This window comes from Ictidomys tridecemlineatus, chromosome 4 (genome assembly GCF_052094955.1).
Source record: "Ictidomys tridecemlineatus isolate mIctTri1 chromosome 4, mIctTri1.hap1, whole genome shotgun sequence".
Taxonomy (NCBI): Eukaryota; Metazoa; Chordata; class Mammalia; order Rodentia; family Sciuridae; genus Ictidomys; species Ictidomys tridecemlineatus.
In genome coordinates, this window is record NC_135480.1 from 46,233,094 (window position 1) to 46,249,091 (window position 15,998).

The following is a 15,998-nucleotide window of genomic DNA, read 5'->3' on the forward strand; positions in this document are numbered from 1 at the left end:
TTTGTATGTAGAAAGGGACCTGATAAGATATAAAAATTGATATATGATTGAATGAAATGGTATATTTTGAATATTATTTAAATGAAGAATATTTTAAGACTTTGTGTTTGTACTTTATTCAAACATTGATATGCAAAACAAATATGTACCATAAAACTTAGATCAATATAAATGCTGTGGTTTATTTTTGAAATTTTTAAGAAAATTTATTTAGAAACTTTAGATTATGTTTAAATATAAAGGAGGAAATAAAATAATCTATAAATTTCACTTTATTATTTCATTCTAAAGAGATTTACTCCTTTGGAACATTTTGATATATTTCTGCCTTTTAATCTATATGTGTGTGTGAGAAGAAAGATTATGTGCAACTTATTTACTAACCTTTTTCCTGTCCTGAGAGCAGTGCCAGGCTCATAGTAGATACTTGAAAAATAGTTGCTGAGTATATAAAAAAAATTTGTGAAGTTGGGTCATGCTACTTTGGTATTTAAAATTTTTGGTATTTAAAAATTGTTTTATTGGTTTTTCTTATGTTAATAGCCTTTGAGAACATTTTAAACCATTACATCAGGTACCATCATATGCATGTATCACAGTTTGAATTACAATTAAATTGTTGACTTAAATTTATTTTTAAAATAGAAAAATTTTAAGATTGATGAAAGAAAGCCCTCTTGATTGTGGTATCCCACAAAACCTCATTGCAATTTCCTCCAAGTCTTTGTTTAAATATATTCTTAGTGAGGTCTATTATTTTAGTCAGCTTTTTTACCGATTTGACCAAAAGATCCAATGATAACAATTTTAGAAGAGGAAAAGTTGATTTGGGGTTCATGGTTTCAGAGGTCTCAGTCCATAAACAACCAACTCCATTGCTCTGGGTCTGAGATCAGACAGAACAACAGATAGGAGGGTGTGATGGAGGAAAGCAGCTCAGGACATGGCACCAGGAGGCAGAGAGAGAAAACAGCTCCACTCTCCAGGGACAAAATATGTACCCTAAAGTCACATCCCCAATAACCCACTTCCTCCAGCTACATACTACCTGCCTACATTTATCACTTACTTAATCCCTATAAGGTGATTAATGCACTGATTATGTTAAGACTCTCATAACACAATCATTTCACCTCTATACTTTCTTGAATTGTCTCACACATTAATTTTGGGAGACACCTAAGTTTTAAACCATAACATCTACTTTGGCTACCCTATTTCAAATTGCAAACTTTCAAACATTCCTGATCTTTTTAAATGCCGTTCTCTTTGTTTCCATAGTCTTGATAAAGACTTCTAACATGATGTGTAATAGGTGTACTTTTAAATTTATTGAATTTCTTTCCCTTTTGAATATAAACTGTATGGACTGGGGTTGTGGCTCAGTGGCAGAGCACTTGCCTAGCATATGTGAGACACTGAGTTTGATACTCAGCACCACATAAAAATAAGTAAATAAAATAAAGATATTGTGTCCAACTACATCTTAACAAAAAAATACAAAGCTCTGTGATAACAGGGAATATTTGACTATTTTGGTCATTTATATTCTATAATGTCTTGAATAATACCTAGAAATAGTAACTTCTCAACAATAGTTATTAAACAATTTTATTGAAGTTTAGAAAGAATGGAAGTATCTTTTTTAAGTCAAGACTGAATCCCTTTTTCTTCACATGAGCAACTCTTGTCAACTGATTTGCACATTTGGTTGAGGACTTGCATTTTCTCAGCTTTAATATGTTAAATCAGCACTTGAATGAATCTTGGGCTAGTTTTGGGAATAAATGTCAAGCAACAAAAGCCCCAAGCTTTTGTCATTTGAAGTCATGTTGAACTCTAGTTTTAGGTAGATGGCACTAAATGAAAAAAAATATATAATATATAGATCATAAATCTAACAAGTGGTAGGCAGGGCATGAGAAATTCAGGTCTTCTAATTCAGTACTATTTGTTTGTTTATTTTCTTTTAGTTTCTTTAAACTTTTCTCCGGGTTAAATAATTATCTTTTTGTTGAATTTTCTTAATAGATTTCATAAAAATAAGAACAAATTATTATTATGAAAAATTTTACCTTATTTTACCTATTATAGTTTTATAGTTATCAAGGAATTACCTTTAGCTTTTCATGATAGTTCTTTTTTTTCTATAGTCATTATCTTTTCTTTCATTCTGACTATGAACATGGACTATAAAAGCAATTTGTGAAGCTGTTACTGGCACCTGACAAAACCATTTGCTGTTATGTCTGTCTTTTGACCTTTTAGCTAGAGGTTCATTTCACATCTCTGAAGGTGATTATGCAAGCCTGTTCATCATAGCAGATACAGAGCAGGTTGGTAAGTGTCAACTAGGCTGGGAACAGCCTTATAAGTAAGTTTATACAGCAGATAAATGTATTAGCTAAAAAGTTGAACAATGGATACCAAGAAGTGTATAAGAAGAGAGTCATGTCACAAGAGATTAAAGTGTTCATTTAAAGAAGGAAAAAAACAAAAACAAAAACAAAACCCCAACAACCTTAGGCCTACAGTACTTAGAGATTTAGGTCACAGTATAAGTGTTGACACCAAGTAGACTTAAAAGACAGATTCCAGTTTCTGAGTGCTCTGCACGTGGAAGATTACCAAGGCCATAGAAGGTCATGATCTTAAGTGAACCAATGTCTTTAGATACAGAAAAACAAGGTGGAATCTTAGTTACTGGAATCAAGGAAAAATGTCAAGGTCAAACTAGGAACAAGAGTAAATAATTTCATTCTGAGACCCAAGGGATTGTGTTGGAGTCTCTCTGATATGAGATCAGAAATATCCTATAGCAGTGTCTCTCAAAGTTTTGAAGTACATAAGAATTACTTGGGTGCTTAGGATTTCTTGGGTGGTGCCCAGGTGTCTATATTTTTTCATGAGCATCACAAATTACTCTAATGCAAATGTTTATATTTGGAGAATATTCCCCTAAATCCTGAGATGGCACTTATTATAGGATAAGGGACCTTAGTGGCTACATCTGTTGAGAGAGGTGACATTTAGAATTGGAAAGTCAGACCTTTCTACTAAGAAAAATGTATCTCTTATGTCCAAAGTTGAGTTGTGTTTATCTTACATATAAGAAGGCAGTAAATGTGGGTTTGTATTTCTTGGACTGGGATGTTGTAAGGTTTTTCTCTTCATGTATCTTGATTCCCCTTTGTAACCCGAGTGTTTTTGTAATACTTAACAAAGGTTTTTATTCTTTTTATGGTTAAAAAAGTAAGACTAATTGTTCTTTTGTGATTCATCTAAACTGCCCTTCATTTTTACTTTCTATTTGTTATCTGCATTGTTAATCTCCTTTTTTTTTCCCCCTTCATAAATTGATTAGTCTGAGTTGGCAAACTGCTGTAATGCTAAGGGTTAACCAGAAGAGAATTACAAATGAACTATCTAGAAAGTTGATTATTAATCCAGCTAGGGAAGAAATATCCTTTTACTTAGCAAGAATGAGTATCCGAAGAGCTGATAATATTGTTCAGGCAGTGGGGTGGAATGGCAGAGCTTGGTAAGTAAAACAAAACTTCGAATTAATCTTTTATATTCATTTAAAAAATGAGTTAGAATGTTGCTTTGTTTAGACAATTGAGCATAATATGAATTTACAAGCTGCTAGTACAAACCTAAAAAATTCTAAATGTGTTTGTTAATGAGATTCCCATGTAGGCTATCGGTAGAAATTAACTGAAAAGTATTTACATAAGCAGATAAATATATTTAATTTTGAATATTTATAAAAATATATGATTAGATTTGTGATTAAGAACAAGGAAGTAGGCATGGAGGAATGATTACTAGAACAATCTAAGTTCAAACCTCGAGTAATATAAACTGAAGAATCTTGAGTGACAAACTATTTCTTTTTTTCCCCTGTAAGAGCAAATTCTGAGTTATTTTTGTTATTAAAATATAATTTAAAGTATAATATTCACATAGATTCAGTGAGATATTTTTCAGACTTGTAGGTAACAAAAACTGTCATAAGTTCTGATATTTTCGGGGTCCCAGGACTCATTTCATGGTTATATTTAATTTAAAGACCTTTCTAAAGACAGCTTTTATTGTATTTGTGAATAGGAAGGAAAGAGAAATGAGAGGATCTGTGCTATTTGTACAAAGAAAATTAAGTGAAAAGATATGATTTTAATAATGTTCTTCCACCAAAGACTGTTCTTCCTGTTGTAGCAGAAATTTTGATGTCAATATTCAATTCTGTAAGATTGAAGTTTTGCATGGATTACTTGATATTACAAAAATGAACCTTTGAAACACAGTATGGACCATAATTAATATTACTGAAGCTTCATGTAATTAAGTCATTTGAATGTAGCATTGTTATTCTTAGAAGTTAGTGAACATATAAAACTTGTTTTAAATTGCAATAGTGCATGAATAAATATAGAATTCTTACTTTTTCTTTAAATGTATATCTTTAGTGACAATAAAAGACCTCAAATTAACATTTTGTTACTTAATGCTGAAGTAAGCAAAGAATATCATTTTCAAAAACTATAAATTCAGTGTTAGAAATATGTTATAAGCGTGCATCTATTTGTGTGTATACATATATATGTGTGTATAGTATATGTATAAATAGAAAATACATGTTCAGAATGACAGAGTACCATGTGTCCCTACATGCTCAGCTCTTGTTTAGTTATAGTGGTCTAGTCTGTGTTTAATACTAGGAGGAATAGTAGAGCATAGTAAATGAAATAAGAAAAATAATAGTTAAAATTTATGAAGCTCTTAGAGCTAAATGCTATGTTTTTATCTTATTTAATCCTCATATTAACTCTGTGGTTGTTGGAAACCTGTGAAGATTAGAGTGTATGCTAAAACAAAAAATAAGCTAATTAAAGAGCTCCTAACATCTGACATTCAAAGCCTAGAGAATAAAGGCTCAGTAACTAAAATATGTAAAGGGGAATGTTTGAGATGATATGCTTGTCCCAAAATTGAGATGATTTAATATAAAAAGTGGAAGAAATGAACCAGTGAATTATTAGCATTTAATTCTTTAAAATTATTTTGTTATTTAAATTGTAGTCACATAAATGTGTTAAAATGTATAAAGAACAGTATAATAAATACCTATGTATTTATAAAAAATAAAACATTACCAATAAAATTGAAGCCTTTCTAAATTTTATATTCTCCTGGATTCATGGCAGAGGTAATCACTCTCTTGAAATTGGTGCTTTTTTCCCCTTATGCTTTTCTTTCTATCTGGGCTTAAATTCTCTATTCATTGTCTAGTAGGAACCCTCCCTGCACTATCATCTTGAGGTCCAAGAAAGACCTATTATGCTTTAATTAAAACAAAACAACAACAAATTCTTAGCATAAAAGGCCCTTTCTCTGCAAAATTGGGCCCCTGCATTACCAGCAGCATCTCTTACTTTTCTTCCTGATCCAGCTGCTGTAGTGGTTTTATGTCAGTTTCCTGGACTCTCCAAGTTCCTTCTTACCCCAAGGTCTTCATATAATGCTTTCATCTCAACTAGAATGTACCTTTCTCCACTCTTCGGCAGGATGATATCCATTTTTCTTTCAGGTCCCTGCTTCAATGTCATTTCTTTAGAAAAACCTTCATTGATCCATCCAATTCAAATTTTGTCAGCTTGCAAAAATTTTTCTTCTCACTTTTTAATTTATTTCATAAGCAATATTGTAATTTTAAACTATGTATTTATCTATGTGATTGTTATTTAATGTCTGTCCTTCACTTTGGACTGGCCTCTTTTGTTCTTGGATGTTTTCCTGGCATGTAGCACAAATGATCTTGCACATTACAGGCATTCAATAAATATTTGTTGTTGTTATTAGGGAGAATGATGTAATGAATAAGAAAGGAGAAAAAAAGGGGACAAAGAGGAAGAAACAATGTCTATAAAAATGTAGTTCATTAGTTCTTTTGGATATACTGTTTAGATAAAATTATGCAATTTGATGCTGGTTAAGATTGGGCATGAAGGAGGTGTTAGGGACCTTTTTGAATCTTACCATCTAGCTATAGAGCACTTTACAGTTCTTCATTGCTGTTTCTTGTTTTTCAGTGTAATCTGACTTTTGTGTGCCATCATTTTTGGGAAATCTACATTTCTGGACATAGGAACTGAGCTTTCAAATTACAGATTTATAGAGCAGCTCCAATGGCTATAATTCTATTGTGGAAACATGATAATGTACTCTGAAAAATTAAGACTCAGTTGAGAAAATATACCTGGTATTTTTTCAGAGAAAATCCATAAGGCCAGTTGTAAGAGTTTTATGATAGATAACAAACTAAAATATTCATAGTAGTGACAGTTGCTATAATATTGTCATACAACTTGAATTTTTTTCGAGACTATAGAAAAGATTATTAAAAAAGGAAAAAGAAAATGAAGTCAGTCTGAGAGGAGGACTGGGGTTTATGAAATGTCAGAATATACTTATGTTGTATTTTATGTAAATCTTTGCTGGCATTTGTAATTAAAGTCCAAAGCTAAGAGGTTATGCTGATTTTTTTTTTTGTGGTAGTGGTATGGTGGGGAAAGAAGTTTTTGAAAAAAGAGTATGATAAAGAGAATTTAGTTAAAATATCTTGATGTTAAAAAGAGAGGATTTGTAGAGTATTTCATTTACAGTCATAGATGAAGGTACCATTATTGCCAATAATATTATATCTTTTATTTTCATTATACTTTATGCTTTTAAATGAAGTTTCTATATATTATAGTCACACTGAGATAATTAAAGCATGACTTTTACTATCTTTGTTTCACAGATAGGAAAGCTGGGACAGAAATTAGATAGAGCTGGGATTAAAACATATTTTTTTCTTAATTCCTAAGCATAGCTAGGAACAGGCCAAATAAATATTAATATCACTCCCACCTCCCCAAACAAGTTGAAATTGGACTTCATTTTTAGGTTCTCCACATCATTATCCAAAGTACATGTATGAAGACACGAATTGGTGTCAATATACTTTATATACAACCAGAGATATGAAAAATTGTGCTCTGTATGTGTAATAAAAATTGTAATTCATTCAACATGTTTTATTGATTTAAAAAAATCAATTAAAAAGAGACAAAGGTGGATTAGGCATATGTCCTCTCTAGGTTGTCTAGACTTGAAAGTTTTATTATTCCTAATTTCCTAAATATGGAAAGTAGTTAACAATTTCCAACAAACAGAATTGATATGACTAAATTCAGATAGCTAATGGAGACACATTGCTAAGTCTATTATATTTAAGGATTATTCAATGAATTATAATAATCTAAATCCTTGCCTGATATCTTGGGCTTCTAAATAAGGAGAAATAAGTGTGAGTTTAAAAAATGAAAGAACATAATTTGGAGTAAATGAACTATAGCTCAAATGAAACCATGTGATAAAGCAGAGAGTACAAGCCCCTTGGGTACAAACTTAAGTAACCTGAGCTAAGGTTCAGAAAGTGCCTATTTAAAAGAATTTTTTAAAATAAATGGCAGTGAGGGCTGAGGATGTGGCTCAGTGGTAGAGCACTTGCCTGGCACATGTGAGGCACTGGGTTCAATCCTCAGCACCACATAAAAATAAAAATAAAGGTATTGTGTCCATCTACAACTAAAAAAAATTAAAAAATAAATAAATGGCAGTGAACAATGTTTGTGTCACATATAACATGCTTGCAATCAAGTGGAGGTATATTTTTTTTTGAAGACAAATGTCAGGAGGAATATTGATTACTCAAGAAGGCTGTTGTGCATTAAGATAGAAGCCAAATCTTATATATTTCAATTGGACAAATAACTTGGTTGTGGTAAAATTCAGTTTCTTACACTTTCCTGGGATACTTGGCAAAAGCTTCCTTTAAGTTTAAGAACAAGGCATGTTTGTTCTGAAACACAGGTCTTAAGAGTAGCTGATTCTATCCCAGGATGGATAAAGTTCTGCCATAGGGAAAGGACTATATACTGTGGAGGTCTAGACCCCAGCTATCAGGTAAAAATCGCAGGAAGCCAGAGTTATTGACAAGCTGAAGAAAGACTTTTATATAAATTTTGGTTATTAAAAATGGGATGACTTCCTTTGTGAGGTAGAAAAGGCCTTGTCAATAGTGAAAACAATGGGAAAAGATTAAAATGTTGAGTTATACCAAGTTATTTCAATATTAAATTTTATGAGAAGATGTGTTTTATGAGTCACCTGGCTAAGACAGGGAAATAACTCAACATGTTAAAGGACAAAGATAGATTCTTCTATTATGTGAACTTCATGAAGAATGAACTTCATGAAGTCCAGTTTTACTGTCTGGATTATTCAAGCATTTGAAATAATTTATTTATTTTTAAATTAAAAATAATTTAATTTGTTATATATGACAACAGAATGAATTACAATTCATATTACACATATAGAGCACAGTTTTTCATCTCTGGTTGTACATAGAGTCACATCCTTCATGTCTTCATACATGTACTTAAGATAATGATGACCATTTCATTCCACCGTCTTTCCTACCCTATGCCTCCTCCCTTCCCCTTCTTCCCCTTTTCCCCTTTGCCCTATCTAGAGTTCATTTAATCCTCCCACTCCCCCTACCCCTCCAACACCCCTCCCCCTTCACATATTAGAAACAGCATCCTAAGTCAGAGAAATCATTTGGCGTTAATTTTTTTGGGATTGACTAATTTCACTTAGCATTATATTCTCCAGCTCTATCCATTTACCTGCAAATACCATGATTTTATTCTTTTTTAATTCTGAATAATATTCCATTGTGTATATATACCACATTTCTTTATCCTTCATCTACTGAAGGGCATCTAGGTTTGTTCTACAGTTTAGCTGTTGTGAATTGTGCTGCTATAAACATTGATGTGGCTGTGTCCCTGTGGTATGCTGTTTTTAAGTCCCAATTTTTAAGTCCTTTGGGTAGAGACCGAGGAGTAGGATAGCTGGGTCAAATAGTGGTTCAATTCCCAGTTTTCCAAGGATTCTCCATACTGTTTTCCATAATGGCTGCACCAATTTGCAATCCCATCAGCAATGTATGAATATGCCTTTTTCCCCACATCCTCACTAACACTTATTATTGTTTGTATTATTAATAGCTGCCATTCTGACTGGAATGAGATGAAATCTTAGCATAGTTTTGATTTGCATTTCTCTAATTGCTACAGATGTTGAACATTTTTTTCATATATTTGTTGATTGATTGTATATCTTCTTTTGAGAAGTGTCTGTTCAGTTCCTTGGCCCATTTATTTATTGGGTTATTTGTTTTTCTCATGTTAAGATTTTTTAATTCTTTATATACCCTGAAGATTAGTACTCTATCTGATGTGCATGTGGTAAGAATTTGTTCCCAAATGGTAGGCTCTCTATTTATCTCACTGATTTTTTCTTTGGCTGAGAAGAAGCTTTTTAGTTTGATTCCATCCCATTTATTGATTCTTGATGTTAATTCTTGTGCTATAGGAGTCTTATTAAGGAAATTGGGGCCTAATCTGACATGATGGAGATTTGGGCCTACTTTTTCTTCTAATAGATGCAGTGTCTCTGTTTTAATTCCTAGGTCCTTGATCCACTTTGAGTTGAGTTTTGTGTATGGTGAGTGATAGGGATTTAATTTCATTTTGTTGCATATGGCTTTCCAATTTTCCCAGCACCATTTGTTGAAGAGGCTATCTTTTTTCCAATGTACGTTTTTGTCACTTTGTCAAATATAACTGTGATTATGTGGGTTAGTCTCTGTGTCCTCTATTCTGTACCATTGGTTTACAAGTCTATTTTGGTGTCAATACCATGCTGTTTTGGTTGCTGTTGCTCCATAGTATAGTTTAAGTTCTGGTGTAGTGATCCCACTGCTCATTTTTCTTGCTAAGGATTGCTTTAAATATTCTGGGTCTCTTATTTTTCCTATGAATTTCATGACTGCTTTTTCTATCTCTATGAGAAATGTCATTGGGATTTTGATTGGAATTTCATTAAATCTGCATAATGTTTTTGGTAGTATGGTCATTTTGACAATATTAATTTTGCCTATCCAAGAACAAATTAGATATTTCCATTTTCTAAGGTCTTCTTTAATTTCTTTCTTTAGCATTCTGTAGTTTTCATTGTAGAGGTCTTTCACCTCATTTGTCAAGTTGATTCCCAGGTATTTTATTTTTTTGATACTATTGTAAATGGGGTAGTTTTCCTCGTTTCCCTTTCAGAAGATTTGATACTGATATACAGAAATGCCTCTGATTGATGGGTGTTGATTTTGTATCCTACTACTTTGCTGAATTTACTTGCTAGTTCTAGAAGTTTTCTGGTGGAATTTTTAGGTCTTCTACATATAGAATCATATCATTGTCAAATAGTACGAAATTGAGTTTTCCTTTACCTATCCTTAGCCCTCTAATTTCTTTTGTCTAATTGCTGTGGCCAGTGTTTCAAGAACTATGTTAAAAAGTGGTGAAAGAGGGCTTCCCTGTCTTATTCCAGTTTTTAGAGGGAATGCTTTCAGTTTTTCTCCATTTATAATGATGTTGGCCTGGGGCTTAGCATGGATAGCTTTTATGATGATGAGATATGTTCCTATTATCCCTAGTTTTTCTAGTGTTTTGAACATGAAGGGGTGCTGTATTTTGTCAAATGCTTTTTTCTGCACCCATTGAGATGATCATATAGTTCTTATCTTTAAGTCTATTGATATGATGAATTACATTTATTGATTTCCATATGTTGAGCCAACCTTACATCCCTGGAATAAACCTCACTTGACCATGGTGTACTATCTTTTTGATATGTTTTTGTATTCGATTTGCCCAAATTTTATTGAGAGTTTTTGCATCTATGTTCATTAGAGATATTGGTCTGAAGTTTTCTTTCTTTGATGTGTCTTTGCCTGGTTTTGGAATCAGGGTGATATTGCTTCATAGAATGAGTTTGGAAGTACTCCCTCTTTTTCTATTTCCTGAAACAAATTGAAGAGTATTGGTATTAGTTCTTCTTTAAAGGTCTTGTAGAACTTAGCTGGGTATCCATCCAGTCCTGGGCTTTTCTTGATTGGTAGGCATCTTCTATTTTGTCGCTTGAAACTGATCTGTTTAAATTTTGCTTATCATCCTGATTCAATTTGGGAAAACCATAGGACTCTAGAAATTTGTTGATGCCTTTAATATTTTCTATTTTATTGGAGTATAGAGTTTCAAAATAATTTCTAATTATTTTCTGTATTTCTGTAGTGTCTGTTGTGATGTTTCATTTTTCATCACATATGATAGTAATTTGAGTTTTCTTTGTCCTCTTTGTTAGCATGGCTAAGGGTCTATCAATTTTATTTATTTTTTCAAAGAAGCAACTTTTTGTTGTGTCATTTTTTTCAATTCTTTTGTTTCAATTTCATTGATTTCAGCTCTGATTTTAAGTATTTCCTGTCTTTTATTGCTTTTGGTGCAAATTTGTTCTTCTTTTTCTAGTACTTTGAGATGCAATGTTAAGTCATTTATTTGTTGACTTTTTTTTTTCTTTTAAGGAATGAACTCCATGCAATGAACTTTCCTCTTAAAACTGCCTTCATAGTGTCCTAGAGATTTTGATATGTTGTATTTGTATTCTCACCTCTAAAAATTTTTTAATGTTGTCCTTGATGTCTTCTGCAACCCATTGTTCTTTCAGTAGAATATTATTTAGTCTCCAGGTGTTGGAGTAGCTTTTATTTCTTATTTTATCATTGATTTCTAATTTCATTCCATTATGATCTGATAGAATGCAGGATAGTATCTCTACTTTTTTATATTTGCTAAGAGTTGCTTTGTGACATATTGTATGGTCTATTTTAGAGAAGGATCCATGTGCTGCTGAGAAGGAAGTGTATTTGCTCATTGAAGGATGAAATATTTTATATATGCCTGTTAAGAGTAAGTTATTGATTGTATTATTGAATTCTATAGGTTCTTTGTTCAGCTTTTGTTTGGAAGATCTATCCATTGGTGAAAGAGGTGTGTTGAAGTCACCCAAATTTATTGTGTTGTGGTCTATTTGACTCTTGAACTTGAGAAGAGTGTGTTTGATGAACATAGATGCTCCATTGTTTGTGGCATATCTATTTATAATTGTTAAGTCTTGTTGGTGCATGTTTCCCTTGAGCAGTATGTACTGTCCTTCTTTATCCCTTTTGATTTAATTTTAGCTTGATGTCTAGTATATTTGTTATGAAGATGGAAACCCCTGCTTGCTTCTGCAGTCCATGTGAGTGGTATGATTTTTCTTAACCTTTCACCTTCAGTTTGTGTATGTCTTTTCCTATGAGATGTGTCTCTTGGAGGCAGCATATTCTTGGCTTTTTTTTTTTTTATCCTTTGCTAGTCTATGTCTTTTGATTGGTGAGTTTAGGCCATTAACATTCAGGATTATTATTGAGACATGATTTGTATTTCCAGTCATTTTGGCTTATTTTTGGTATTTAACTTGACTTGGTTTCTCTTCTGATTAGATTTTCCTTTAGCAAAAAAGAATGAATACCTCCCTCTGCTGGTTTTCATCATTTTTCATTTTCCTCTTTGTGGTATATTTTGCCATGGATGTTCTGTAGTGCAGGCTTTCTAGTTGTAAATTATTTTAGCTTATGTTTATCATGCAAGGTTTTTATTTCATCATCAAATATAAAGCTTAATTTTGCTGGATATAAGACTCTTGTCTTTCAGAGCTTGGTTTTTGTTGTTCCATGATCTTCTGGTTTGAGGGTCTGGGTTGAAAAATCTGCTGAGATACGAATTGGTCTCCCCCTATATTGATCTGATTCCTTTCTCTTGTGGCTTTTTAGATTCTATCCTTATTCTGTATGCTAGGAATATTCATTATTATGTGCCTTGGTGTAGATATGTTTTAATGTTGTACGTTTGGTGTCCTGTAAGCCTCTTGCATTTGGTTTTCAAATTCATTCTTCATACTTTGGAAATTTTCTGATACTATCTCATTGAAGAGATTGTGGATTCCTTTGGTTTGAAACTCTGTGCCTTCCTCTATCCCAAAAACTTTTAGATTTGGTCTTTTGATGGTATCCCATAATTATTAGATGTTCTGTTCATGGTTTCTTACTATCTTCACTGTGTGGTCAACTTTATTTTCCAGATTGTATACTTGCTTTCATTATCTGACGTTTTTTCTTCCAAGTGATCTAGTCTATTGGTTATGTTTTCTATTGAGTTTTTTATTTGGTTTATTGTTTCCTTCATTTCAAGGATTTCTGACTGGTTTTTTTTTCAGAGTCTCTATCTCTTTCTTGATGTCATCTTTTGCTCTCCGTATTTGCTCTCTTATCTCATTGTTGGAGTGATCAATTTTTGCCTGTATTTGTTCATTTAGGTCATTCTTTAATTCACAGATCATTTTAGTTATGAACCTTTTGAACTCCTTCTCTGACATTTCATCAACTTTTCTATTCATCCGTTCTGTTATTGTAGTATCCTGGTTTGTTTGAGGCACTTTCCTTCCTTGTTTTTTTTCATGTTGTCTATGAGACTTCCTTTCTTGCAGTGTGGATCTGAGATATTATAGTTTCTACCCTATATTCTTGTAGTACCTGTGAAGATTGTTTATACCTCACCTTAATGTTGGGCTTCTAGACCCTATTTGTGTACCTCAGTGTATGCTACAGCATCTAAAGGTGGTGGTGGCAATAGCCGAGATAACTTGAGAAAATAATGGAGGTTCCCCAAGATGGATTCAATGTCTTACAGAGATGGGGTTGACAGGGTGGGCCTTACACTGTCTTTGGGATGCCTGCTCTGAGATGCAGTTGCTTCTAGGCCCTGTCTGTTCTCAAAATGGTAGGGATTACTGCATGGGGAAAGCTATGGTAATGTCTGCAGTGTCCCAAGATGGGTTAGTCTTGGGCTTCCGGGTGGTGGCGAAATCAGACCTACCCTGAACCTAGGTCCCACCAGTGTAGGCCACACTGTGTGTTCTGCTGGTCAGAAGAGGTAGTTCTGTTCTGGAGCCTGAGCTCCAGTGGGTGTCTGCTGGTAGTGGGATGGACCTTGAATAATTTTTTAAATGGTGTGTTTTACATCTCTGGGCAGGCAGATGGTACCTAACATTATAGTTAGTAAGAACTTTAGATTTCAGCAGGTAATCCCCAACCTCAGAAGAGTTGATGTGAGATAACAGAACTGTGTTGTAAGGGGAAATGAGATAAATCAGTTTGTTTGTCCACAGGGTCCAGATCAGATCCAGAGAATAAGGATTTTAGGGCTAGGTATGTAGTGGTGGAGCACTTGCCTGGCATGCACTAAGGTTCTGGGTTCCATCCCCATCATGGGGAAGGCAGGATTGGGGGACAGGAAAAAAAGAAGAGAATTTTAATCTGAGTTAGGAGAACATATTTTTAAAAATAATAAGTGTATTTACATTAAATGGTTTTTTTGGCCTTCTGTTATTTTAGTTGACCTATTGAGGTAATACTTTCATTTAAAAAATTAAAAGTATATTAAAATTACACAAGTAGTAAAAAGATGCATTCTTATAGAAAAGTGTCTGGCATTTAGCAGACCATCATCAAACATTTCCTCAATTAACAATTATTGAAAAAAATGAAAGAAAATTTCCTTAATATGTCTCCCCAGTCAAAATTCAATTTCTTTCCAATAATAACTTCTATTTTGATTTTTATCCTTCCAGACATCTTTTAAATAATCAGATACAAATATATATAATTCCATGGAATTATGAAGTTTTATTTTATGTGAGGTTGACACTCCCCCTTTTTACACATATTGCCTTATACTTTGTATATTCTTTTTTTATTGAAAATTACAATTTGGATCAGTCCTTTTATATAGTATTAATTTTCTTCTACATAATGCTATACTATGTATAGTATTTACAGTATGTATACATATTTATACTATGTCATGTTATGTTAATGGACATGAATTATTTCTGATTTAAATACTGTCAACTGAAACATCAGGTATTGAAAAATTTGAGGGTGGCAAAACTTGATTATTGTCTTAAAATATATAATTTGGGCATAGAAAATTTCTATTTGGTAGGGTTATGGAGAATTACATAGGTAGATAAAGGTACCTAGTACTCAGGGAACCCTTAATAAATGAATCATCTCCCTTCCCCTATCTTTCCTTAAATTATTTGTATGAGGGTAGGATTGAAAGAATATGGTAATGTGATTGCTCATATTCTCATTTTTATCTTCTGCAATATGTTATTTGTATTGCTTACTGAATTTTTAATATTCAGTTTGAAGGATATTGAAGGTGATGACTTAGTCCCTATTTCCTCATTGCTCTTTAATGATTGGCTTGATGAGAAAAATGTTTATTGACAAACATCAGTTTTCATCTACTGTATGCTTGGCACAATGAGAATAAAATGAAAAGATAATTTCTATATATAAAAATATTATAAATTTGTGGGAAAGACAGACACAGGAATTAATAAATACTGAATAGTATGATAGGAGCTTGAGTAAGTCAAGGGTAGAAACAACTAACTTTGGTGTAGTCAAGGAGCATTTTCATTGAGTAGGTGATACAGGTGAACAGACAAAGGAAAAGAGGTTATGGACAGAGTAATAGAAAGCATGGAGAAGTGAAAAAAAAACTATGGTACTCTTTAATTTGTCTTTAAGGCAATACGAGAAGTATTTATGTTCAGAGAGTAATTGGAAGTAAGAAAAGGCCACTTGAATCTACTAAAAACTGATTAGGGATGACTATAAATTCTGGGAAAAAAACCACAAAATTACTATCTGAAGGCACTGTAAAGCAACTTAAAAGCAGGCTTAATCACGAGAGGACATGACAGTAGAAAATGGATGGAGGGAAACTTGGTATGTTTGTCATTTTTAAGGTTTCTTGTATGAGGGCAGGCTCCGGTCTATGTCAGACAAGTTAATAAAACTCTGATAGGACAAAGACCAACATTCTTTCTGGGCCTGGAAAACCAAAAGAGCAGACTTCAGGTAACCATAG

At 32.8% G+C, this 15,998-nt stretch overlaps 1 protein-coding gene across 13 annotated transcripts in view; it reads left to right on the forward strand.

Moving 5' to 3' along the window:
- Positions 1–15,998, forward strand: part of Sox6 (SRY-box transcription factor 6) — a 580,734-nt gene that overhangs the window by 172,504 nt on the left and 392,232 nt on the right. The window contains exon 1 of one of the 13 annotated variants that reach the window (XM_078046421.1): positions 3,448–3,541. The exons of 10 other annotated variants lie outside the window; for them this stretch is intronic. The gene's annotated coding sequence lies outside the window, so the exon portion shown is untranslated. Of the gene's footprint in view, positions 1–3,447; positions 3,542–11,870; positions 11,925–15,998 lie in introns of those variants that run through there. 2 more of the 13 variants (XM_078046428.1, XM_078046427.1) reach the window with 2 other exon arrangements.